The 25389-nt window shown below is 40.0% G+C and overlaps 1 long non-coding RNA gene and 1 pseudogene across 1 annotated transcript in view; both read left to right on the forward strand.

Annotated features, from left to right (window-relative positions):
- Positions 1-25389, forward strand: part of LOC134735997 (uncharacterized) — a 366473-nt gene that overhangs the window by 189508 nt on the left and 151576 nt on the right. The window lies entirely within an intron of this gene.
- On the forward strand, positions 15533-16128 carry LOC129476053 (GTP-binding protein SAR1a-like; annotated as a pseudogene).

The following is a 25389-nucleotide window of genomic DNA, read 5'->3' on the forward strand; positions in this document are numbered from 1 at the left end:
CTCCTGGTTTCATTAATTTTTTGAAGGGTTTTTTGTGTCTCTATTTCCTTCAGTTCTGCTCTGATTTTAGTTATTTCTAGCCTTCTGCTAGCTTTTGAATGTGTTTGCTCTTGCTTTTCTAGTTCTTTTAATTGTGATGTTAGGGTGTCAATTTTGGATCTTTCCTGCTTTCTCTTGTGGGAAATGCCCCATTCTTTCTTTTCCTTCAGCCATAATGGAAAGCTCCCTGGGGCCTCCCCAGAAGCAGATGCTGCCATAGATTCTGTAATGCTTTCATAATCATGAGCCAATTAAACTTCTTTTCTTTATAAACTACCCAGTCTACAGTACTTTTTATAGCACTGTGAGAATGAATTCATACAGAAAATTGGTACAGAGGAGTGGGGCATTGCTGTCAAGATACCTGAAAATGTGGAAGCAGCTTTCGAACTGGTTAATGAACAGAGGTTGAAAAATTGTGGAGGGCCCAGAAGATAATAGGAAGATGAGGGAAAGTTTGAAACTTCCTAGAGACTGCTGGAATGCTTATGACCATAATACTGGTAGTGAATGCTGGCTTTATTGATATGGACAATGAAGACCAGGCTGAGGAGGTCTCAGATGGAAACCAGGTACTTTTTGGGAACTGAAGCAAATGTCACTTTGTTATGCAATAGCAAAGAGGTTGGCTGCATTGTGTCCCTGCTCTTGGGATCTGTGAAACTATGAACTTGAGAGTGATAATTTGGGGTTTCTGGAAGAAACAATTTCTAAGCAGCAAAGCATGTTCAAGATCTGACCTGGCTGCTTCTATCAATTTATGGTCATTTGCATGAGCAAAGAAATGACCTAAACCTGGAACTTATATTTAAAATGGAAACTGTGCATTAGGGTTTGGAAAATTTGCAGCCTGGCCATAGGGTAGAATAGAAAAGCCTGTTTTCATGGGAGGAATTCAGACATCCTGCAGAAATGTGCATAAATAAAAAGGAGCCAAGTATGAACAGCCAAGACAATGAGAAGAATGTCTAGAAGGCATTTTAGAGACCTTTGTGGCAGCCCCTTCCTTCACAGGCCCAGAGTCTTAGGAGCACACAATGGTTTCATGGACCAATACCAGGGCCCCGCTGCCCTGTGCAACCTCAGGACACTGCTCCCTGTATCCCGATCCCTCCGTCTCCAGCTGTGGCTAAAATAAGTTCAGGTACAACTCAGGCCACAGCTTCAGAGTGTAAGGTATAAGCTTCATCAGCTTCCATGTGGTGTTAAGTCTGTGGCTGCACAGAGTGAAAGAGTTGAAGCTTGGAAGCCTCTGCCTAGATTTTAGATGATGTATGGAAAAGCTAAAATATCCAGGCAGAAGCCTGCTGTAGAGGTGAAGTCATCATGAAGGATCTCTACTAGGGCAGTGTGGAGGGGAAATGTGGGGTTGGTGCCCTTACACAGAGTCCCCACTGAGGCACTGTGTAATTGAATTATGAGAAGAGGGCCACTATCCAGAACCCAGAATGGTACATCTACTGGCAGCTTGCACTCTGCATCTGGAAAAGCTACAGGCACTCACCATCAGCCCTTGAGAGCAGCTGTGGTGGATGAACCCTGCAAAGCCACAGGGGTGGAGGTGCCTAAGGCCTTGGGAGCCCACTCCTTGCACAAGTGTGCCCTGGATGTGAGTCATGGAATCAAAGGAGATTATTTTGGAGTTATAAGATTTAATGACTGCTCTGCTGGGTTTCAGACTTGTATGGGGCCCATAGGCCCTTTCTTCTGTTAGATTTCTCTCTTTAGGAATGGGAATATTTACCTAATGCTTGTATCCCCATTGTATCTTGGAAGTAACTAACTTCTTTTTTGGTTTTAGAGGCTCATAGACAGAAACGGGTAGCCTTGTCTCAGATAAGACTTCAGACTCTGTACTTTTGAGTTAATGCTGGAATGAGTTAAGACTTCGGGAGACTGTTGGGAAGGCATGATTATATTTTTCCATGTGAGAAGGACATGAGATTTGGGAGGGGCCGGAGAAGAATGATATGGTTTGGATCTGTGGTCCACTGAGATCTCATGTTAAATTGTAATCCCCAATGTTGGAGATGGGTCCTGGTAGGAGGTGGTTGACTCAGGGGTGGCTTCTCATGAAAGATTTAACACAATCCCCACAGGTGCTATTCTCGTGATAGTTAGTTCTTGTGAGATCTAGTTGTTTAAAACTGTGTAGCACTTCCCCCATCTCTCCTGATCCAGCCATGTGAAGTGCTTCACTCTCCCTTTATCTTCCACTATTATTGAAAGCTTGCTGAAGACTCCCCGGAACAGATGCTGCCATACTTTCTGTACAGCCTGCCAAACCAGAAGCCCATTAAACCTCTTTTCTTTGAAAATTACACTGTCTCAGGATTTCTTTATAGCAGTGTGAGAATGATCTAATACACTTGGTGATAATTTTGATGCTGTATATTTGTTTTTTGTTTTCTCTGGGGAGGTGTGGAGGTGTAATGCCAGATTGCTTCTACCCCACCATTTTGAACCAGAAGTCCCAATACTGTCTCTCTTTTATTATTATTTCCTTATTGTATAATGTCATGTATATGAACTGCCCAGAATAGGCAAATTGATCAGAGAAGAATGTAGATTAGTAATTTCTTAGGCCAGAAGTTGGATGGTAGGTGACTGACTGCTCATAGATGTAGATTTTTGGGAGGAAGGAGTGGAAAGCTCTGAAATTAGATTGTGGTGATGATCTTACACCACATATACTAAAAATCATTGGCCTGCACATTTCAAATGGGTCAATTTTAATATGAATTATATTTCAATAAATTTGTTTCTAAAAAATTTTTGTCAGATAATTTTAACATTTGATTTATATTGCTATTGGCAACAGTTGATTATCTTTTCTCATGAATGTTGTGTAGTAATTTTCCATGGTTGCCATAACAAAGGACCACACAATGGGTGGTTTAAACAACAGAAATTTATTGCCTCATAGTTCTGATGGTTGGAAGTCCAATATATTGGCAGGACTAGTTTCTTCTGAAGGCTGTGAGAGAGAATCTTTCGTAACTGTCACCTAGCTTCTAATGGTATAGCATAGGTTCTGGCTAGTTTTGTGGGCTGTATTTTCTTTTTTTTTTTTTTTTTATTATACTTTAGGGTTTTAGGGTACATGTGCACAATGTGCAGGTTTGTTACATATGTATCCATGTGCCATGTTGATTTCCTGCACCCATTAAGTCGTCATTTAGCATTAGGTGTATCTCCTAATGCTGTCCCTCCCCCCTCCCCCCACCCCACAACAGTCCCCGGAGCGTGATGTTCCCCTTCCTGTGTCCATGAGTTCTCATTGTTCAATTCCCACCTATGAGTGAGAACATGCTGTGTTTGGTTTTTTGTCCTTGCGATAGTTTACTGAGAATGATGTTTTCCAGTTTCATCCATGTCCCTACAAAGGACACGAACTCATCATTTTTTTGTGGGCTGTATTTTCAATGACAATTTAGTTTTCTAAACCTTTTCAATATTGTTATGATCTGCTTCATTCTGTTTCTGCTTGATGTCCTGCTTTATTCATGCTGGTGCCACCTATGGGAATGCAAGATTCTTCCCAGGGATATTGGTGTTAGTTGAGGGTAGAGGATGCCATTTCTAGCACATAGAAATCATTTCTACTGGTCTGTTTTCCAACCACCTAATTCCAGTAGGCTTCTCACTGTATCTCCACTAGTGGTACCAGGTATGGAAAGCACCTATCTGTAACATATTTTTTGACGAGTGGAGGACCAAAAGTTCCAGGGTCTTGTTGGTGGAGGTTCAGGAGTCCATGTGCCTTATTTACCTCCTACTGCTGGGTAGAGGGCCAAGAATTGGTTGGCATGGTTGTCTTCTCCCATTTGGTGCAAGTCCAGAGAATAACTTTCTTGTATCTTTCTCTGCCAATTTGTGGAAGCCAGGAGCTTCTGGGCCTAAGTGGCTATCTGCCACTGGGTGGAAATTTGTGAGACACTGGGCACCACTGGTTTTAGAGAAGCCTGCCTGCTATTTGACACATGGGTTATGTTTGCCGTCCTTACTGCTCTGTTGCCAATTCTGTAGACAGATTGCTTACAGCTGCCAGTGGCCATAGTTAGAGAAAGTGCTGGGTTTGATTATTTTGAATATCACAGTTGGATTGTCTCACTGATGCTGACTGAAGGATGGGTTGTACCCCTTTCCACATGTTCTGCAGGTACTGCTTCTGTTGGCAGATTGGGGTGGATTTGTTACCTCCTCTGAGCTGTCAGCGTGGGAAGATCCAGCTGTCTAAACTGGTTTATATTTGATTCTAATATACACAAAGAATCCATTTATAAGAAGACTTGTGTTTCTGTGCAAAATGGAATATCAGGGAGCAGCTTTGTCTTTCTACCTGAAACAATTTTTTAAAAGACAAAATATATGAAGGAGCAGTTCAAAAAATCAGGCAGTGAAGGACAGTGATATCTGAGAATCATGATGCAAACAAGATGAGCCTTGTAATTGCATCAGATTACTTATGTGATAGTCTCCAGAACTCAGTGCAGGAAAGGGAGCCATAGGCTCCTAGAGTTGAAGAAATAAAGCTGAGAGTTGAAGAAAACCACAGCAACTAGAGTCTAAACTTAAAGGAGAAAAGAGAGAGCTCATTGGAGAGAGGGGAGAGTATTAACAAAGACTGCCACTCAAACTTGTAGCAGGTTACTGATTAATGCTTGAATGTGAGAAAAGCACCCAAACAGGAGAAAGAGCCACATGAAAGAAGCTGAGGGAAGAAGACCCAGAGCTCACTCATAAGTAGTGCCTCTTCCAATCATTTAGACTAGAAAATCACATACATAGGATACTGATAAGGTATTGAGAAAGGTCTGGTTTCAATACTGGGGAATAATTGTCTGTAGACTAAATACTGCTCTACTCCCTGATTACAAAAATGGAACCAAAAAGGCTCAAAAACTATTTCTGTTTAACTTAATCACATCACAGAGAAAATCTCAAGAATATAGGAATAAAAGAATGTCTAACATCTAAGACCACTACCAGGATGGTAGAATAGAAAACCCTGAATTCTCCATCACACCACAGACACCATTTCAACAAAGATACATGGATCAGTTCTTTGTGAGAAATCTAGAAACTAGCTAAGAGGCTCCTGCATCCCAGGAAAGTTCAAAATCAGCAATATCAAAACTAGTTTAAAACAAGGCAGTGACACCATTTTGCCAAAATTCTCATCCTGGCATACCACTGGATGATCAGAAGGGAATTCTGAAACCCCATCTTCTCCCTAAGGAGCAAAGGAGGTAGTTTGCACATCTAACATCCCAACTTCTCTGATTGCTATCTTAGGGACTGGCTTATCTTCCATGTATAGAGAGCTGTTAAAGCTTGCCAAACTATAGTGCCCTGTGGGCTACTGAGAACAAAGTAGTTTGAATTAGCACCTGGGCACCCGCCACAGCTTGTCTCTCTGGCTCAAGTGTAGAGCAAGTGAGTAATAAGCTTCAGCTTTCGGTTTCTCCCTCAGAGTTCCAACTTCAGGAACTACCCAAGGGATTAGCTTCTGTTCCACTTGTTTCAGAGTGCTGATGAGAGCTGTAATACTGTAGATACCTGGAGACCACTAACAAGAATAGTGGTTTGGACTAGCATGAAAGATGGAAAGGCTCATATTGTATATGTTAAAAATGTTAAGTGGTGCTAAAGAAAATTATAGAAACAACCCAATTCAAACTTCTAAAGACGAAAACTACAATGAACAAAATGAAAAATACATTGTATGGAATTAATAGCAGAGTATATATTTCAGAAGAAAAGATAACTGAAGTTGATAATAAACCACTGTAAACTATCCGAAATAAAACAGAAAGTATAGTAAAGAAATAATAATAACAAAGCACCAGTCAGCTGAAGGACAGATCGAGTAGGGCTAACACACATGCAACTGGAATTCAAGAAGAAATAGAGAAGGAAAAAAATTTGAAGAATAATGGCCAAAATTTTCCAAATTAGATGAAAATAGATACAAGGATCTCAATAAACCCTAAGTACAAGGAACATAAAGAACAATATATTAAGGCATGCCTTAATCATATTGTTCTAAACAAGTGAAAAAAAATCTTAAAAGCCTCCAGACAAAAATACATGTTACATTTAGAAGAACAAATTCAAGGATGACAGTAGGTTTGTCATTGGAAATAATGCAAACAAGAAGATCGTGCATCAATATCTTTAAAAGATTTTGATGGTTAATTTTATGTGTTAACTTGGCTGGGCCATGATGCCAAGACAATTGGTTAAATATTATTCTAGGTGTTTCTGTGAGGGTAATATTAAGATTTAAATTAGTAAACTTTGGATGAAGAAGTTTGCCTTCCATACTGTGCTGTACCTCCTCCAATCAACTGAATGCCTTTATAGGACAATGACTGACCTCTCCCAGTCAGAATAAATTGTGCCAACAGATTGCCTTTGGACTTAAACTGCAACAATGACCCTTCCCTTGGTTTCCAGCCTGACAAACCCTTGACGAAATTTGCAACATTAGCTCTTCTATGGGATTCCAGCCTGTTATCCTACTCTACAGATTTTGGACTTGCCAGCCCCTCCAATCATGTGAGCAAACATCTTTCCTTTTTATTCAACTTTTTAAAATTATACTTTAAGTTCTGGGATACATGTGCAGAACGTGCAGGTTTGTTACATAGGTATACAGGTGCCACGGTGGTTTGCTGCACCCATCAACCCATCATCTACATTAGGTATTTCTCTTAATGGTATCCACTCCCTAGCCCCCCACCCCCCAACAGACCCCAGTGTGTGATCTTCCCCTCCTTGTGTCCATATGTTCTCATTGTTCAACTCCCACTTATTAGTGAGCACATGTGATATTTGGTTTTCTGTTCCTGTCTTAGTTTGCTGAGAATGATGGTTTCCAGGTTCATCCATGTCCCTGAAAAGGACCTAAACTCATCCTTTTTTATGGCTGTATAGTATTCCATGGTGTATATGGGCCACACTTTCTTTATTCATTTGATCATTGATGGGCATTTGGGTTGGTTCCAAATCTTTGCTATTGTCAATAGTGCTGCAATAAAACATACGTGTGCATGTGTCTTTACAGTAGAATGATTTATAATCCTTTGGGTGTATACCCAGTAATGGGATTGCTGGGTCAAATGGTATTTCTGGTTCTAGATCCTTGAGGAATCACCACACTGTCTTCTACAATGGTTGAACTAATTTACAATCCCACCAACAGTGTAAAAGCATTCCTACTTCTCCATATCCACTCCAGCATCTGTTGTTTCATGACTTTTAATGATCACCATTCTAACTGGCATGGGATGGTATCTCGTTGTGGTTTTGATTTGCATTTCTCTAATGACCAGTGATGATGAGCTTTTTGTCATATATTTGTTGGCCATATAAATGTCTTCTTTTAAGAAGTGTCTGTTCATATTCTTTGCCCACTTTTTGATGGGGTTGTTTTTTTCTTGTAAATTTGTTTAAGTTATTTGTAGGTTCTGGATATTAGCCCTTTGACAGATGGATAGATCGCAAAATTTTTCCCCATTCTGTAGATTGCCTGTTCACTCTGATGATAGTTTCTTTTGCTGTGCAGAAGCTCTTTAGTGTAATTAGATCCCATTTGTCAATTTTGGCTTTCGTCGCCATTGCTTTTGGTGTCTTACTTATGAAGTCTTTGCCCATGCCTCTGTCCTGAATAGTATTGCCTAGGTTTTCTTCTATGGGTTTAGGTATTACATTTAAGTCTTTAATCAATCTTGAATTAATTTTTGTATAAGGTATAAGGAAGGGGTCCAGTTTCAGTTTTCCGCATATGGCTAGCCAGTTTTCCCAGCACCATATATTAAATAGGAAATCCTTTTGCCATTGCTTTTTATTTTTTGCCAGTTTTGTCAAAGATCAGATGGTTGTAAATGTCTGGCATTATTTCTGAGGCCTCTGTTTTATTCCATTGGTCTATATATCTGTTTTGGTAGCAGTACCATCCTGCTTTTGTTACTGTAGCCTTGTAATATAGTTTGAAATCAGGTAGCACAATGCCTCCAGTTTTGTACTTTTTGCTTAGGATTGTCTTGGCTATACGAAGTCTTTTTTGGTTCCATATGAAATTTAAAGTAGTTTTTCCCAGCTCTGTGAAGAAAGTCAATAGTAGCTCAATGGGGATAGCATTGAATCTATAAATTACTTTGGGCAGTATGGCCATTTTCACAATACTGATTCTTCCTATCCATGAACGTAAAATGTTTTTCTATTTGTTTGTGTTTTCTCTTATTTCCTTGTGCAGTTGTTTGTAGTTCTCCTTGAAGAGGTCCTTCATATCCCTTATAAGTTTTATTCCTAGGTATTTTATTGTATCTGTAGCAATTGTGAATGAAAGTTCACTCATGATTTCACTCTCTGTTTGTCTGTTATTTGTGTATAGGAATGCTTGTATTTTTGCACATTGATTTTGTATCTTGAGACTTTGCTGAAGTTGCTTAGCACCTTAAGGAGTTTGGGGACTGAGATGATGGGGTTTTCTAAACATACAGTCATATCATTTGCAAACAGAGACAATTTGACTTCCTCTCTTCCTATTTGAATATCCTTTATTTCTTTTTCTTGCCTGATTGCCCTAGCCAGAACTTCCAATACTATGTTGAATAGGAGTGGTGAGAGAGGGCATCCTTGTCTTGTGTCACTTTTTGAAAGGAATGCTTCTATCTTTTGCCCATTCAGTATTATTTTGGCTGTGGGTTCAACATAAATGGCTCTTATTATTTTGAGATATGTTCCATCAATACCTACTTTATCGAGAGTCTTTAGAAGGCCTGTTGAATTGTACTGAAGGCCTTCTCTGTGTATATTGAGATAATCATATGGTTTTTGTTAGTGGTTCTGTTTATGTGATGGATTACATGTATTGATTTGCATATGTTGCATCAGCCTTGCATGCCAGGGATGATGCCAACTTGATAGTGGTGGACAAGCTTTTTGATGTGCTGCTGGATTCGGTTTGCCAGTATTTTATCAAAGATTTTTGCATCAATGTTCATCAAGGATATTGGCCTGAAATTTTCTTTTTTTGTTGTGTGTCTGCCAAGTTTTGATATCAGGATTATGCTGGCCTCATAAAATGAGTTAGGGAGGAGTCCCTCTTTTACCGTTGTTTAAAATAGTTTCAGAAGAGTGGTACCAGCTCCTCTTTGTACCTTTGGTAGAATTCAGCTGTGAGTCTGTCTGGTCCTGGGCTTTTTTTGTTTGGTAGGCTATTAATTACTTCCTCAATTTCAGAACTTGTTATTGGTCTATTCAGTGATTTGACTTCTTCCTGGTTTAGTCTTTGGAGGGTGTATGTGTCCAGGAATTTATCCATTTCTTCTAGATTTTCTAGTTTCTTTGCATAGAGGTGTTTATAATATTCTCTGATGGTAGTTTGCATTTCTGTGGGATCGGTGGTAATATCCTTTTTATCACTGTTTATTGTTTCTATTTGATTCTCCCTCTTATCTTCTTTATTAGTCTGGCTCACTGTCTATCTATTTTGTTAACCTTTTCAAAAAATGAGCTCCTGGATTCATTGATTTTTTTAAGAGTTTTTCGTGTCTCTATCTCCTTCAATTCTGTTCTGATCTTAGTTATTTCTTGTCTTCTGCAAGCTTTTGAATTTGTTTGCTCTTGCTTCTCTAGTTCTTTTAATTGTGATGTAGGGTGTCGATTTTAGATCTTTCCCACTTTTTTTCTGTGGGTATTTAGTGCTATAAATTACCCTCTAGACACTGCTTTAGCTGTGTCCCAAAAATTCTGATACATTGCGTCTTTCTTCTCATCGGTTTCAAAGAACTTATTTATTTCTGCCTTCATTTCATTATTTACCCAGTTGTCATGCAAGAGCAGGTTGTTCAGTTTCCATGTAGTTGTGTGGTTTTGCGTGACTTTGTTAATCCTGAGTTCTAATTTAATTGCAAAGTGGTCCGAGAGACTATTTGTTATTATTTCCATTCTTTTCCATTGGCTGAGGAGTGTTTTACCTCCAATTATGTGGTCAATTTTAGAATGTGTGATGTGGTGCTGAGAAGAATGTATATTCTGTTGATTTGGGGTGGAGAATTTTGTAGATGTCTATTAGGTTTGCTTGGTCGAAAGCTCATTTCAGGTCCTGAATATCCTTGATAATATTCTGTCTTGTTCATCTGCCTAATATTGACAGTGTGGTGTTAAAATATCCCACTATTATTGGGTGGCAGTCTGAGTCTCTTTGTAAGTCTCTAGGAACATGCTTTATGAATCTGGATGGTCCTGTATTGGGTGCATGTATATTTAGGATAGTTAGCTTTTCTTGTTGCGTTGATCCCTTTACCATTATGTAATACCCTTCTTTGTCTTTTTTGATCTTTGTTGTTTAAAGTCTTTTTTATCAGAGACTGGGATTGCAACCCCTGCTTTTTTTTGCTTTCTAACTGCTTGGTAGGTATTCCTCCATTCCTTTATTTTGAGCCTATGTGTGTCTCTGCACATGGGATTGGTCTCCTGAATACAGCACATGGATGGGTCTTGACTCTATCCAATTTGCCAGTCTGTGTCTTTTAGTTGGGGCATTTAGTCCGTTTATATTTAAGGTTAATATTGTTATGTGTGTATTTGATCCTTTTGTTATGATGCTAGCTGGTTATTTTGCTTGTTAGTTGATGCAGTTTCTTCATAGTTTTGATGATATTTATAATTTGGTATGTTTTTGCAGTGGCTGGTACCAGTTTTTCCTTTTCATATTTAGTGCTTTCTTCAGGAGCTCCTGCAGGCAGGCCTGGAGGTTACAAAATCTCTTAGCACTTGCTTCTCTGTAAGGGATTTTCTTTCTCCTTCAATTATGAAGCTCAGTTTGGCTGAATAGGAATTTCTGGGTTGAAAATTCTTTTCTTTGAGAATGTTGAATTTTTACCCCCACTCTCTTCTGGCTTGTAGGGCTTCTGCAGAGAGATCTGCTTTTCACCTGATGGGCTTCCTTTTGTGGGTAACCCGACCTTTCTCTCTGGCTGCTCTTTTTTCCTTCATTTCAACCTTGGTGAGTCTGATGATTATGTGTCTTGGGGTTACTCTTCTCGAGGAATATATTTGTGGTGTTCTCTGTATTTCCTGAATTTGAATGTTGACATGTCTGGCTAGGTTTGGGATGTTCTTCTGGATAATATCCTCAAGAGTGTTTTCCAAGTTGATTTTATTCTTCCCGTCACTTTCAGGTACACCAGTCAAACGTAGGTTTGGTCTTTTCACATAGTCCCATATTTCTTGGAGGCTTTGTTTGTTCATTTTCATTCTTTTTTTCTCTGATCGTGTCTTCATGCTATATTTCATTAAGTTGATCTTCAATATCTGATGTCCTTTTTTCCACCTGATTGATTCAGCTATTGATACTTGTGTATACTTGATGAAGTTCTCATGCTGTGTTTTCAGCTACATCAGGTCATTTATGTTCTCTAAACTGGTTGTTTTAGTTAGCAATTTTTCTAACCTTCTTTCAAGGTTCCTAGCTTTCTTGTGGTAGGTTAGAAGATGCTCCTTGAGCTCAGAGTAGTTTGTTATTACCCACCTTCTGAAGCCTACTTCTGCCAATTCATCAAACTCATTCTCCATCCAGTTTTGTTCCCTTGCTGGCAAGGAGTTGTGATCCTTTGGAGGAGAAGAGCCTTTCTGGTTTTTGGAATTTTCAGCCTTTTTGCACTATTTTTTTTTCTCATCTTTGTGGGTTTGTCTACCTATGGTTTTTGATATTGGTGACCTTCAGGTGGGGTTTTTCTGTGGGCGTCCTTTTTGTTGATGTTGATACTTTTCCTTCCTGTTTGTTAGTTTTTCTTCTAACAGTCAGACCTCTCTGCTGCAGGTCTGCTGGAATTTGCTGGAGGTCCACTCCAGACTCTCTTTGCTTGGGTATCACCACAGGAGGCTGCAGATTGGCAAAGATCACTACCTATTCTTTTCTCTGGAAGCTTCATCCCAGAGGGTCACCTGCCAGATGCCAGCTAGAGCTGTCCTGTATGAGGTGTCTGTCAACCCTTGCTGGGAGTTGTCTCCCAGTCAGGAGGCACGGGGGTCAGGGACCCACTTGAGGAGGCAGTCTGTCCCTTAGCAGAGCTTGAGTGCTCTGCTGAGGGATCTGCTGCTTTCATCAGAGCTGGCAGGCAGGAATGTTTAAGGATGCTGAAGCTGTGCCCACAGCTGCCCCTTCCCCCAGGTGCTCTGTCTCTGGGAGTTGGGAGTTTTAGCAATAAGTCTCTGACTCGAGCTGCTGCCTTTCTTTCAGAGATGCCCTGCCTGAAAGGAGGGATCTTGAGAGGCAGTGTGGCTTCAGCAGCTTTGCCAAACTGCGGTGGGCTCTGCCCAGTTTCAACTTCCCAGAAGCTTTGTTTACACTGTGAGGGGAAAACCACCTACTCAAGCCTCAGTAATGACAGACGCCCCTCCCCCCCAGCAAACTTGAGTGTCCCAGGTTGGCTTCATACTGCTCTGCTGGCAACGAGAATTTCACGCCTGTGGATATTAGCTTGCTGGGCTCTGTGGGGGTGGGATCCACTGACCTAGACCAAATGGTTCTCTGGCTTTAGCCCCCTTTCCAGGAGAGTGAACGGTTCTGTCTCTATGGCATTCCAGCTGCCACTGGGGTATGAAGAAAAACCCTGCTGCTAGCTCAGTGTCTGGCAAATTGGCCACCCAGTTTTGTGCTTGAAACCCAGGGACCTGGTGGTGTAGGCACCCAAGGTAATCTCCTGGACTTTGTGTTGTGAAGTATGTGGGAAAAGTGTAGTATTTGTGCTGTAATGTACAGTTCCTCACAGCACAGTCCCTCACACATTCCCTTGACTAGGGGAAGGAGTTTCCTGACCCCTTGTGCTTCCTGGGTGAAGCAAAGCCCCATCCTGCTTTGGTGAGCCAACTTCTTAATATTAAGTCAATCTCTCTCTCTTCCTTTCCCTCTTTACCTCCCTTTTTTCTTCTCTGCCTCCATTGCTCCTTTTCTTTTTCTCTCTACCCCCCTGCACTCTCTCTCTCTTTCTCTCTCTCTCTGTCAGTCTCTTGGTTCTGTTTTTCTGGAGAACCTGACTGATACAAATACTGAAAGAGAGAAACTCAGTCTAGATTGTATACTTACCAAAAACATTTCCTTCAAAAAATGAAGGTGAATTTTTTTTTAGATCTTAAAAGGTAAAAGAATTCATCATCAGCAGGTGTACATTACAAAAATGTTAAATGAACTTTTTTAAGCAGAAGGAAACTGATACCAGGGAAAAATATATCTACACCAAGGAGTGATGGATCTCATAAATGAGCTGATTAGGTAGACATATAAGGTACTTTTAATTAAATCAATTTAAATATTTATTAACTGTAGTTTCTGATCTCTTCCAGAAGATATAGAGATGAAGAATGAGCATTACTTTTATCTGTGTAAGAAAAATGCTAGACAATATAGAAATTAGCAACTTTTCTTGAACCTATTGGAGAAGTTATGTCAAAATGCAGACATCTAACCTAAAACCTGCAGAGAGGTGTCTGCAGGGAACATAACTGGATAATCTTCTACTAAAAATAGATATCACAGAATACCATATAAGATATAGGAAGGTTAAATATTTTGTTAGAAATATTTAGCCAACTGCTAAACGCTGATTGTGGGGTAGCATCAGAAAATAAAGCCTGTTTTCAGGCATAAGTGGTTTTCCATCACTTTTTAGGCCACTTCTCCAGGAATCCCATTCAGAAGACTGAGGAAGATACTAAGAAAACTTTCATTTCTTGCTGGAGGAAAAGAACAATAGCCACTGCAAAAATCCACCCAGACTAATATATCTTTACTATCTGTATTAAAGAAAATACCTTATCTGCACAGGAGTGCACTGGGAGAATTTCATTGCACCCATGTAAGAAGAATGGAAATCATTGGGCCAGGTTTGTTGGCTCATGCCTGTAATCCCAGCACTTTGGGAGGCCAAGGCAGATGGATCACTTGAGGTTGGGAGTTGGAGACCAGGCTGACCAACATGGAGAAACCCCATCTCTACTAAAAATACAAAATTAGCTGGATGCGGTGGTGCATGCCTGTAATCCCAGCTACTCAGGAGGCTCAGGTAGGAGAATTGCTTGAACCCAGGAAGCGGAGGTTGCAGTGAGCTGAGATCGCGCCATTGCACTCCAGCCTGGGCAACAAGAATGAAACTCTGTCTTATAAAAGATAAATAAATAAAATAAAAATAGAAATAAGAATGGAGATCGTCACTAAAACTGCACCCATACTCATCTCCCTGGAAGCCTCTCCATTTGGAGGAGGGATAGTAATACTTGTGAAGAACATACCTTAAAACCAAAGTTCAAAATACTTGCTTAAGACTGAGGTTCTAAAAGAACATCAGAGAATGATCACCTTTCTTCCTCTACCTAATCAGGCTGACAAACCTTGAATAAATATTATAGTGGAATACAGCTGGACAAATGGCAAGAGACTAGCTCTCTATGGGAAGCAAAACAAAAGAAAAATCCAAAGCCAAGCAGAGAAACAAAAACAAGGTATTACTAGAGGATTTCGAATTATCTCATACGCATTACAACAACAAAATCAAACTCTGATAACCATAGCAACAAATTCCAACTCTGGTAACCATAGCAACCATAGCAACTAGGCAAATTTCAATCCTAGCCCAACTCCTGATTAGATCAACACAAACCCCCACGCAAAAGGCCCCGCAGAAGGAAAATCATGCTAATTTTGAAGTGTATTTTTAAAATGAAATTATATGTACTATCTTATAAATGGTCATCTTTCAACAACAACAAAATTATGTGGCATGCAAAAAACATGAAATAAACACAATCTGAAGAGCAAGTATCTTTCTAAAGCAGACTCAGATATCACATGGCTGTTGGAACTATCATTAAAACATTTTAAACAACTGCAATTAACATGTGTAATCACTGGTTCTCAAAAGCAGGTAATTTTGCCCACAGAAAATATTTGGCAATATCTGGACACATTTATCATTGCCTTAATGGGAGATGTGTTACTAGCATCTAGTGGGTAGGGGCCAAGGATGAGGCTAAATGTCCTGCAAGGTGCAGGGCAGCATTTTATTTATTCATTCTTACAGTTTTCATTTTTTGCTGAAAGTACACATATAATCTTGCTTGTCATCTACTTTTACTGTTAGAGCATTTAACAAAGGAGTTCCCAACTTTGGCATAATTGATATTTTCAGGCAGATAATTCTGTTGTAAAAATAAAAGGGATATGTTAATAAGACTGTAGTAATCATTTCATGATGTATATGTATATGAAAACAACACCCTAAATTTATACAATAAAAAAGAAAGAATAATATGGCAATGCCAGAAATAAAAATCACAATAGGAAAGTCTTGGGGGACGGTTGTGATGTACATCCAGCGAGTAGCTAGTGGTCCCAGGTGCTGCTGGTTTGTGTGCTCTGAGGGAGAGTCTGAGCCACATGCTGCTGCCAGAGGAGCCCCTCAGGCCAGTGTAAGCATTAATAATGTCTTTCATCTTTGAGTGAATCTACAATGGCTTCAGCATTGTGATCTAGTTCCTAGGGCTCTACAAGAAATATAGAAAACTTGTATTCATGGGTTTGGACAATGCAGGCAAAACCACTCTTCTTCACATGCTCAAAGGTGACAGATTGGGCCAATGCATTCCAACACTACATCTGACATCACAAGAGCTAACAATTGCTGGAATGACTTTTACAACTTTTAATCTTGGTGGGCACGAGCAAGCACGTCGGTTTGGAAAAATTATCTCCCAGAAATTAATGGGATTTTCTTTCTGGTGGATTGTGTGGGTCATTCTTGCCTCGTGGAATTCAAATTTGAGCTTAAAGCTTTAATGACTGATGAAACAGTATACAATGTGCCAATTCATATTTTGGGAAACAAAATTGACAGAACAGATGAACTCAAGGAAGAAAAACTCTGTGAGATATCTGGGCTTTATGGACAGGCCACAGGAAAAGGGAATGTGACCCTGAAGAAGTTGAATGCTTGCCCCATAGAAGTGTTTGTGTGCAGTGCGCTCAAGAGGCAAGATTATGGTGAGGGTTTCCACTGGTTCTCCCAGTATATTGACTGATGTATAGTTCAAAAATACCTAAGAGAGAAGAACAGAAATTTTCCCAACATAAAGGAAATATGCTTTTGAGATTATGAGTATCCCTATTACCTAGCAGCTTAACTCTTTATCTCTCTCTCTCTGGCCCACTACGTTTGCTGTTTCTTCCCCTTTATTTTTCAGATTCCCCTTCTTACTTTTTCTCTTTCTCCCTTTCCCAGTTTCTCTTTTCTTTCTTCTTACAAAAAACTTTTGAGCTTCCCTTAGTAACTCTTTAATCAACTTTTTATTCCAGCCATAAATCTTTTGTAACTTTTTGTTGATATCTGTCCAGCTTTTGGTCATAAAGTTGACCTTTAGAAGACCCTGTCCTACTGGGTCCTCCAGATGTAATATAGAGTATTTTCTCATCAGATCTTTAAGCCTCTGCAAGAATGCAAAGGGAGTTTCCTCCTTTTCTTGTTGAATTTCAAATGCTTTTGATAAATTCTGTGTCCTAGAAGTGGATTATTTGATCCCTTTAATTATTAGCTCTCTGAGGTCCTGCATTTGGGCATGACATCTAGGATCATTATTATCCCATTCAGGATCAACATTTGCAAATTTTTATTCAGCTGACAGAACTCCTGTCTGAGAGGGTGCTGCCTTTCCCAAATGGTCATAGCTGCCCTCCTAATCATTCCCCTTTCTTCTCTGGTAAACAGAATATTCATGATAGGCATTTTGGCCTGGGTGTAGAAACTGGGTCCCAAGAATTGATCCAACTGTTCTGCTAACCCAAGGGGATCTTCTAGGAGTGGCTTCATTTCCCTTTTTAAATTTCTGACTTAAGTACTTGTTAAACTTGCATTAACAAATCCAATTTCTCCCTGTCGCATAGGGACTTCCCTGAGAGGGAACATATTAGACATCTGCTCTTTAGAGGGGACAGGGAAGCTTTTAGTATCGTTCTTGCATTGTTCTCTTTTCTTAAACTCGGATAAGGGTTTAAAGGAGCAGATGGTCTAGTTTCCTCATGGCCTCCAGCCTCTCCCCTTCTGACTTTTCTATTGTTCCCTGATTTTCCTGTTTCCTATTTTGCCTGATATATGGGGGGTGGGCAGGCAAGAAAGGGGGTCCCAGGATTTCTCACTGAGTAAGTGTTGTTCATTTATTTTTCTTTGAGGGGTAACATGGAAGATAATTCCTTAATCTAGCAAGGAGCATAATTTACTTCCTTTTGTGAAGGTGGGGTTCTATCATTAACATACATAATTAAAGCTTGGCATACTCAATCTTCATCCCAGCCAAACTTAGGCCAAAAGACAGAATGCTGATGAATGGGGTCTTTAGGCCAGATAAAACAGCAATACTTTATCTAATTTTTTGTTTTTCCTTATCCCTGGTTCGGGGATTATTCCACGAAGCCTGTAACATCCTGCCCAATGGACTATCTGGGGGGATGTTGGAGGGGACCTCCTTGGCTCCCTGCTTCCTTTTTTCCCTAGGCCTAGAATTTTTGCTTCCCATTTTCTGCTGGTCCCTGTTTCTGAGTTTCCCTGTGTACTCAACCCTCCCTACTGGAGGTTTTTGGAACACCCAGCGAATCAACTGCTTTGTCCATCTCCAGCCATTTCCCTTGAGGGAGACTAAAAGTGCAGATTGGACATCCGCACTCCCTTCGTATCTAAGATATATCTCAGACACACACACACTCGACCTGAAAAAATGCCCAACCACCAAGGCAGTACTTATGGTCCAATTTTTTTACCTTGGTTTGTGCAAGAAGTTGCCTGGTTGCCACAGTGCCTGCTTTTCTCCCAGTGTCACTTCCATTGTCTTCTGAGTAATGGTCTCGGGTTTGTCTTTGGCTTCTGCAGGGAGCTGGGACATCCAGACAGAGCAGGCCACATAAGTTGAGTGGGATGTGTCTCTCCTCTCAGCCGGAGTCTCACTCCATGGAGGCACAGAGATCTCCATATGGGCCACCAAGTTGTAAAAAACAAACTCACTCACCCAAACCCAAGAATGGACTCAGAGACCCAGAGAACAGCAAAAGTGAGACTTTTAATGATGATCTTGCAAGATCGGGTGTCTGGAATGCAGCCACACCCAGCAGATTATATATATATATATATATATATATATATATATATATATATATACACATAAAAAGTATTTCTCCTAATGCTATCCCTCCCCTAGCCCCCCACTCCCCGACAGGCCCCGGCGTGTGATGTTCCCCTCCCTGTGTCCATGTGTTCTTGTTGCTCAACTCCCACTTATGAGTGAGAACATGCAATGTTAGGTTTTCTGTTACTGTGTTAGTTTGCTGAGAATGATTATTTCCGGCTTTATCCGTGTCCCTGCAAAGGACATAAACTCATTCTTTTTTGGCTGCATAGTATTGGATGGTGTATATGTCCCACATTTTCTTTATCCAGTCTATCATTGATGGGCATTTGGGTTGGTTCCAAGTCTTTGCTATTGTGAATAGTGCTGCAATAAACATACATGTGTATGTGTCTTTATAGTAGAATGATTTATAATCCTTTGGGTATATGCCCAGTAATGGGATTGCTGGGTCAAACGGTATTTCTGGTTCTAGATCCTTGAGAAATCACCACACTGTCTCCCACAATGGTCGAACTACTTTATTCTCCAACCAACAGTGTAAAAGTGTTCCTATTTTTCCGCATCCTCTCCAGCATCTATTTTTCCTGGACTTTTTAGTGATCACCATTCTAACTGGCATGAGACGGTATCTCACTGTGATTTTGATGTGCATTTCTCTAATGACCAGTGATGATGAGCTTTTTTTCATGTTTTTTGGCTGCGTAAGTGTCTTCTTTTGAGAAGTGTCTGTTTACATCCTTCGCCCACTTTTTGATGGGTTTTTTTTCTTGTAAATTTGTTAAAGCTCCTTGTAGATTCTGGATATTAGCCCTTTGTCAGATGGATGGTTTGCAAAAATTTTCTCCCATGCTGTAGGTTGCCTGTTCACTGTGATGACAGTGCCTTTTGCTATGCAAAAGCTCTTTAGTTTAATTAGATCCCACTTGACAATTTTGGCCTTTGTTGCTGTTCATTTTGGTGTTTTAGTCATGAAGTCTTTGCCCATGCCTATGCCCTGAATGGTATTGCCTCGGTTTTCTTCTAGGGCTTTTATGGTTTTATGTCTTACATTTAAGTCTTTAATCCATCTTGAGTTAATTTTTGTATAAAGTGTAAGGAAGGGGTCCAGTTTCAGTTTTCTGTATATAACTAGCCAGTTTTCCCAACACCATTTATTAAATAGGGAATCCTTTCTGCATTGCTTGTGTTTGTTAGGTTTGTGAAAGATCAGATAGTTGTAGATGTGTGTCATTATTTCTGAGATCTCTATTCTGTTTAATTTGTCTGTATATCTGTTTTGGTACCAGTACCATGCTGTTTTGGTTACTGTAACCTTGTAGTATAATTTGAAGTCAGGTAGCATGGTGCCTCCAGCTTTGTTCTTTTTGCTTAGGATTGTCTTGGTTATGTGGGCTCCTTTTTGGTTCCATATGAAATTTAAAGTAGTTTTTTTTCTAATTCTGTGAAGAAAGTCAATGGTAGCTTGATGGGGATGGCATTGAATCTATAAATTACTTTGGGCTCTATGGCCATTTTCACAATATTGATTCTTCCTGTCCATGAGCATGGAATGTTCTTCCATTTGTTTGTGCCCTCTCTTATTTCATTGAGCAGTGGTTTGTAGTTCTCCTTGAGGAGGTCCTTCACATCCCTTGTAAGTTGAAATCTTAGGTATTTTATTCTGTTTGTAGAATTGTGAATGAGAGTTCACTCATAATTTGGCTCTCTGTTTATTGTTGGTGTATAGGAATGCTTGTGATTTTTGCACATTGATTCTGTATCTTTGTTTTTTAATTATACCTTAAGTTTTAGGGGACATGTGCACAATGTGCAGGTTAGTTACATATGTATACATGTGCCATGTTGGTGTGCTGCACCCAGTAACTCGGCATTTAACATCTTGAGGCTTTGCTGAAGTTGCTTATCAGCTTAAGGAGATTTTGGGCTGAGACGATGGGGTTTTCTAAATATACAATCATGTCATCTGAAAACAGAGACTATTTGATGTTCTCTCTTCTTATCTGAATACACTTTATTTCTATATCTTGCCTGATTGCCCTGGCCAGAACTCCCATACTGTGTTGAATAGGAGTGGTTAGAGAGGGCATACTTGTCTTGACCCAGCACAGTTTAACCAGCAATTTATCCCGTAGTGCATAGGTCCTTCCCCCAGTTTCTCATTGGCTGAGTACTATGGTGTCACAATCTTTCCCGGTGTCACCTATTGATTGTTAGGCAGGGGCTTCAAGTACGTTCTCTAAGGTCTTTCTGCTGCATTTTATCACAGCCCACAATGCATTACAACTGTCTCAGGACACTTCAAACATTTGACTTATGGCTCTAGTGGCTACACTTAGCTGGTAAGAAAAGGTACAATTGCCTATGTTACAAGCTAGCCTATACTAAATTTTTTGGTGGGGTTGGGAAGGGGTAGTTGAGGGGGTCCCAACCAATAGGTGCCTGGCTGCTGGGTGAAGAGGAAGGCAGGAAGGAGGGAGGGTGGTGACTCAGTACACTCTGCTTCTTTCTCTCTTTATTTCCATGTAGCCTGCTTAAAATTAAGGCACTTAGAATTGAAAATGGATGATCATATATAGGTTATTTTCCACATATATGGTATTGATTTATTTACTGCAATAAACAACATATATTTAGGGTGTACTGATTGATAAGTTTTTGCATATGTAACTACCTGTGGAAACATTACTACAATCAAGATCATAAACAAATTTATTATCCTCATAGTTTTTTATGCTTCTTTGCAATCTCTTCTTATCTTCTCTTACCACCCCCAGGGAACCATTGATCAACTTTCTGTCTCTATAGATTTGTTGATATTTATAAGTTATTCTTAAAAATGCAACTGAAGAAAAGGTATTCCTTTTGCCTGGCTTCTTTTACTCAGTATAATCATTTTTAATATTTATCAGTGTTATTGCATGTATCAACTGTTCATTCTTTTTGTTATTAAGTAATATGCCATTATCTTAGTTCAATTTGTGCTGCTACAAAAAAATACCACTGACTGGCTAGTTTATAAAGAAAATAAATAATTATTTTTTCACAGTTTGGGAAGCTGGAAAGGCCAAGGGCAAGGCACTGGAAGGTTCAATTGTCTGGAGATGACTGTATTATTTAGAGGGAAGGAACATTATGTCCTAATGTGGTGGAGGGTAGAAGGACAAGAGAGCCAAATGCCACATGAAATATCTTTTATAAGGGCCTTAATTCTAGGCACAAAAGAGGATCCCATATAATCTAATCACTTTTTATAAGTCTCACCTCTTAATATTATCATATTGGCCATTATGTTTAAATACCAGAATTTTGAAGGGGACACATTCAAACCATAACTTCTATTGTATGCATATACCACAATTTCTTTATTTATCTCTTGATGGACATTTTGGATGTTTAAAGTTTCGAGCTATTACAAATAAAACTGTCGTGGCATTTTTGTAAAAGTCTTTATTGGTATATACTTTTATTTTTATTGGATTAGTATCTAGGGGTGGAAAGCCTAGATCATACTGAAGATGTATATTTAATTTTTAAGAAACTCACACAAAAATTTTCAAAGAGGTTGTCCCATTTTACATTCCCACTAGCAATGCATAAGATTTTCTATTTTTGCAGATTGCAATCAACATTTGATATGGCCAGTTTTACAAATTTTATACATTCTAATTTGTGTGGGTTGACATCTCATTTGTGGTTTTAATTTGCACTTATTTAATGACAATACCATGCATCTTGTTATTTGCCATGCATATGGGGATTTTTCCAGTTAGTTATCTGTTCAAATATTTTTCCAATTTCTTATTGTGTTGCAAATATTTTCTCAGTGTTTAACTAATGGTCACAGTGCAGTTCAAAAATCAGATGCCCAATTTATTGTTTTTTCTTTTGTGAATTGTGCTTTTGATGTCATATCTAGGAAATATTTGCCCAATTGAAATTAGAATTCTTTAAATATTTTCTGCTAGATTATTTTATGATTTTACAGTATACATTTAGTCTATAATCCATTTTGAGTTGATTTTTTTGGGATGAGGTGTTCATGCCGTGAGGTATGAATTGAAATTTAGATTTTTGTTTATGGATATACAATTGTTCTGACACGATTTTTTGAAAACACAAGTCTGTCTCCACTGAATTGCCCTTGCAATTTTGTCAAAAATAAATTGTCTATTTGTATATACGGGTCTATTTATGCACTATCTTTCTATTTGTTTATCTTTATGCCAATATCACAATGTGTTTATTACTACAGTTTTATAATAATTAATAGAGTGAAAACAGAGCTCCCATACAAAGAGAGGGGACCCAAAGGGGGTAGCCATTGCCGGCTTGAATGCCTGGGTTTATATCCCAATCGTTGTCCCTCCCCCTGTGCTCTCAGGCGATAGATGATTAGCTATTTCTTTACCTCCTGTTTTAGCCTAATTAACATTTTAGTGAGCTCTCTTTACTACCTGATTGGTCAGGTGTGAGTTAAGTTGCAAGCCCCGTGTTTAAAGGTGGATGTAGTCACCTTCCCAGCTAGGCTTAGGGATTCTTAGTTGGCCTAGGAAATCCAGCTAGTCCTGTCTCTCAGTGCCCCCACTCAACAGGAAAATCCAAGTGCTGTTGGGGAGGTTGGCCAACAACTGCTCTAATGGCTTCCTGCTGAATTGGGGCATAGTAGGGGTCATGCAGTTGAGATTTCCTCAGGAGGGGTGCCTTCGATGTTATCAACATTGGAGCATGGGCTAGCAGGCTGGTCCATGGGTCCGTGGTAGATCTTAGTCATGGACTGCATACGGGGCTCCATTTGAAGAATGATTTGTAGTTTTACAGCTTCTATTCTGGAAGAGACAAACTTAACAAGGAGGTTAAAGATACAGGGATTGAAATCTGCAGTGCAGGGGATTATTTCTTTGGCACACTTCACAGGCCCTGACTATCTGCTTGATAGTTTTGAAAAGGCCTGGTCCAGTAAATAATAATTTGGCCATCTGAAGGGTGCTATCAATGCCTAAGTGAAAGGTTTGGTGAAGTGTTTTAAGTAATTTCCTTTGGTTAGCTGCAGGCAAAAGTATTTTTTCTTCTTCGGTGGCTAGCCATCCTGAGGGGAGGAAATTATGTCCTCGTGAGGTTCCCTATTCTATTTCCCCTGCTGAGTACTGGGGCTTGGTTTCCCGGATGTGATTACCCCATACTAGGGGTCCTTCTACAAGCATTTCTAATGGAGGGTCCTGCCTTGCAGCTCTTTTGTCTTCAATATCTGCTTGGCAGTTCCCTTCTATTTCCCTTTCCTTTTCTTTCCTTTCTGATGACCCAGCATGTAAGACTGCCACCTCTTTAGGTTTCTGTACAGCCAATAATAATCTCCTAATGGCTTCCTGATGTTTGATAGGTGTTCCATCAGAAGTTAGGAATTCCCTTTTTCTACATATTGCTGTGTGGGCATGGAGGACTAGGTAAGTGTACTTATAGTCTGTATATATATTTACCCTTTTTCCTTCTCCTAATTCTAGTGCCCAAGTGAGGGCTATTAGTTCTTCCAGCTGAGTGCTAGTTCCTGGAGTGAGGGGATTACTTTCAAGTATTCCATTATCACTGACCACTGCATACCCCACTTTTTGAAGTCCTTTTCCTAAAAAGGAACTTCCATCAGTGTACAAGTTGAGGTCAGGATCAGTCAAGGGAACCTCTAGAAGGTCCCCTCAAGTGGCATAGATTTGAGCAGTTACTTGTTGACAGTTATGTTCTATTTTTTCTTCATCGTCTGGAAGAAATGTGGCTGGGTTAAGAGTTGCACAAGTGCACAGTCACAGCACTGGCCCTTCAAGTAATAGAGCCTGATATTTAAGCAAATGGTTTTCTGATAGCCACAAGTCTCCTTTGGCAGTGAGTATGCCATTCACATCATGAGATGTCCATACGGTAAGATCTCTTCCCTGTATCATTTTAACTGTTTCAGATACTAAGACTGCTACTGCTGCCATTACCCATAAACAATGAGGCCAACCCTTTGTCACTACATCACTTTCCTTACTCAAGTATGCCACGGGTTGCAAGCTGGTCCCTCGGACTTGCGTAAGGACTCCTAGAGCTATTCCTGTTTTTTCTGTGACATATAAAGAGAAGTCTTGCCCCATTGGCAAGCTTAACACTGGGGCTTGGGGTAGGGCCTTCTTTAGGGCCTGGAAAGCCGCTTCTGCTTCAGGTGTCCATCTTAATAAATGGTTATTGGCTTTCTGAGTTTTCTTAATTGGTGTTTATAATGGTACCTGGGAATCCATATTCAGCAGAAGCCTGTTATGCCAAGGAACCCTCTTAGTTGCTTTAGGGTTTTGGGATGAGGATAAGCCAGTATAGGCTGGATACTTTCCTCACTGAGGACTCTGATGCCTTTGGATAATTTTAGCCATAAGCATTTAACCTGCTGTGAGCAGAGTTGAGCCTTCAGTTTGGAAACCTTGTAGCCATAGGTGGCGAGATTTAAGAGTGCTTGGGTGGCTTGATGGCACAAGGTTTCTGAACGGGCGGCTAAAAGTAAATCATCCATGTACTGAAGGACAAGAGTGTCCAGGTATGAGAACTGGCTCAAGTCTTGGGCTAATGCCTGGCCAAATAGATAGGGACTATCCCGGAACCCTTGGGGTAAAACAGTCCAGGTGAGTTGAGACATTGTGTTCAAAGGATCTTCAAAGGCAAACAAGAATTGAGAGTCAGGGTGTACAGGGATGCAGAAAAAGGCATCCTTAAGGTCCAGGACTGTAAACCACTCTGCTTCCTCTGGTATTTGGGAAAGCAGAGTATAAGGGTTAGGTACAGCTGGGTATAGAGGACAACGGCCTCACTGATAATCCTGAGATCTTGCACTAACCTCCACTGTCCATTGGGTTTCTGTACTCCTAAAATTGGAGTATTGCAGGGGCTATTGCATGGTTTTACTAGGCCTTGGGCTTTTAGGTCCTTAACAATCTTTTGGAGTCCTTGTTGGGCCTTGGGTCTAAGGGGGTACTGCCTTTGGTAGGGAAAGGAGGTGGAATCCTTTACTTTAACTTGAACAGGATGGGCATTCTTTGCTCATCCATATTGTCCTTCTGTTGCCTAGCCTTTAGGATTTATTCCTTCCTCAAGCAGGGGACAATAAACGGGTGTTCCTTCCCCTATGTTCAGGTGTATAATGGCCCCTGC

Source organism: Symphalangus syndactylus, chromosome X, assembly GCF_028878055.3.
Source record: "Symphalangus syndactylus isolate Jambi chromosome X, NHGRI_mSymSyn1-v2.1_pri, whole genome shotgun sequence".
Lineage (NCBI taxonomy): Eukaryota > Metazoa > Chordata > Mammalia > Primates > Hylobatidae > Symphalangus > Symphalangus syndactylus.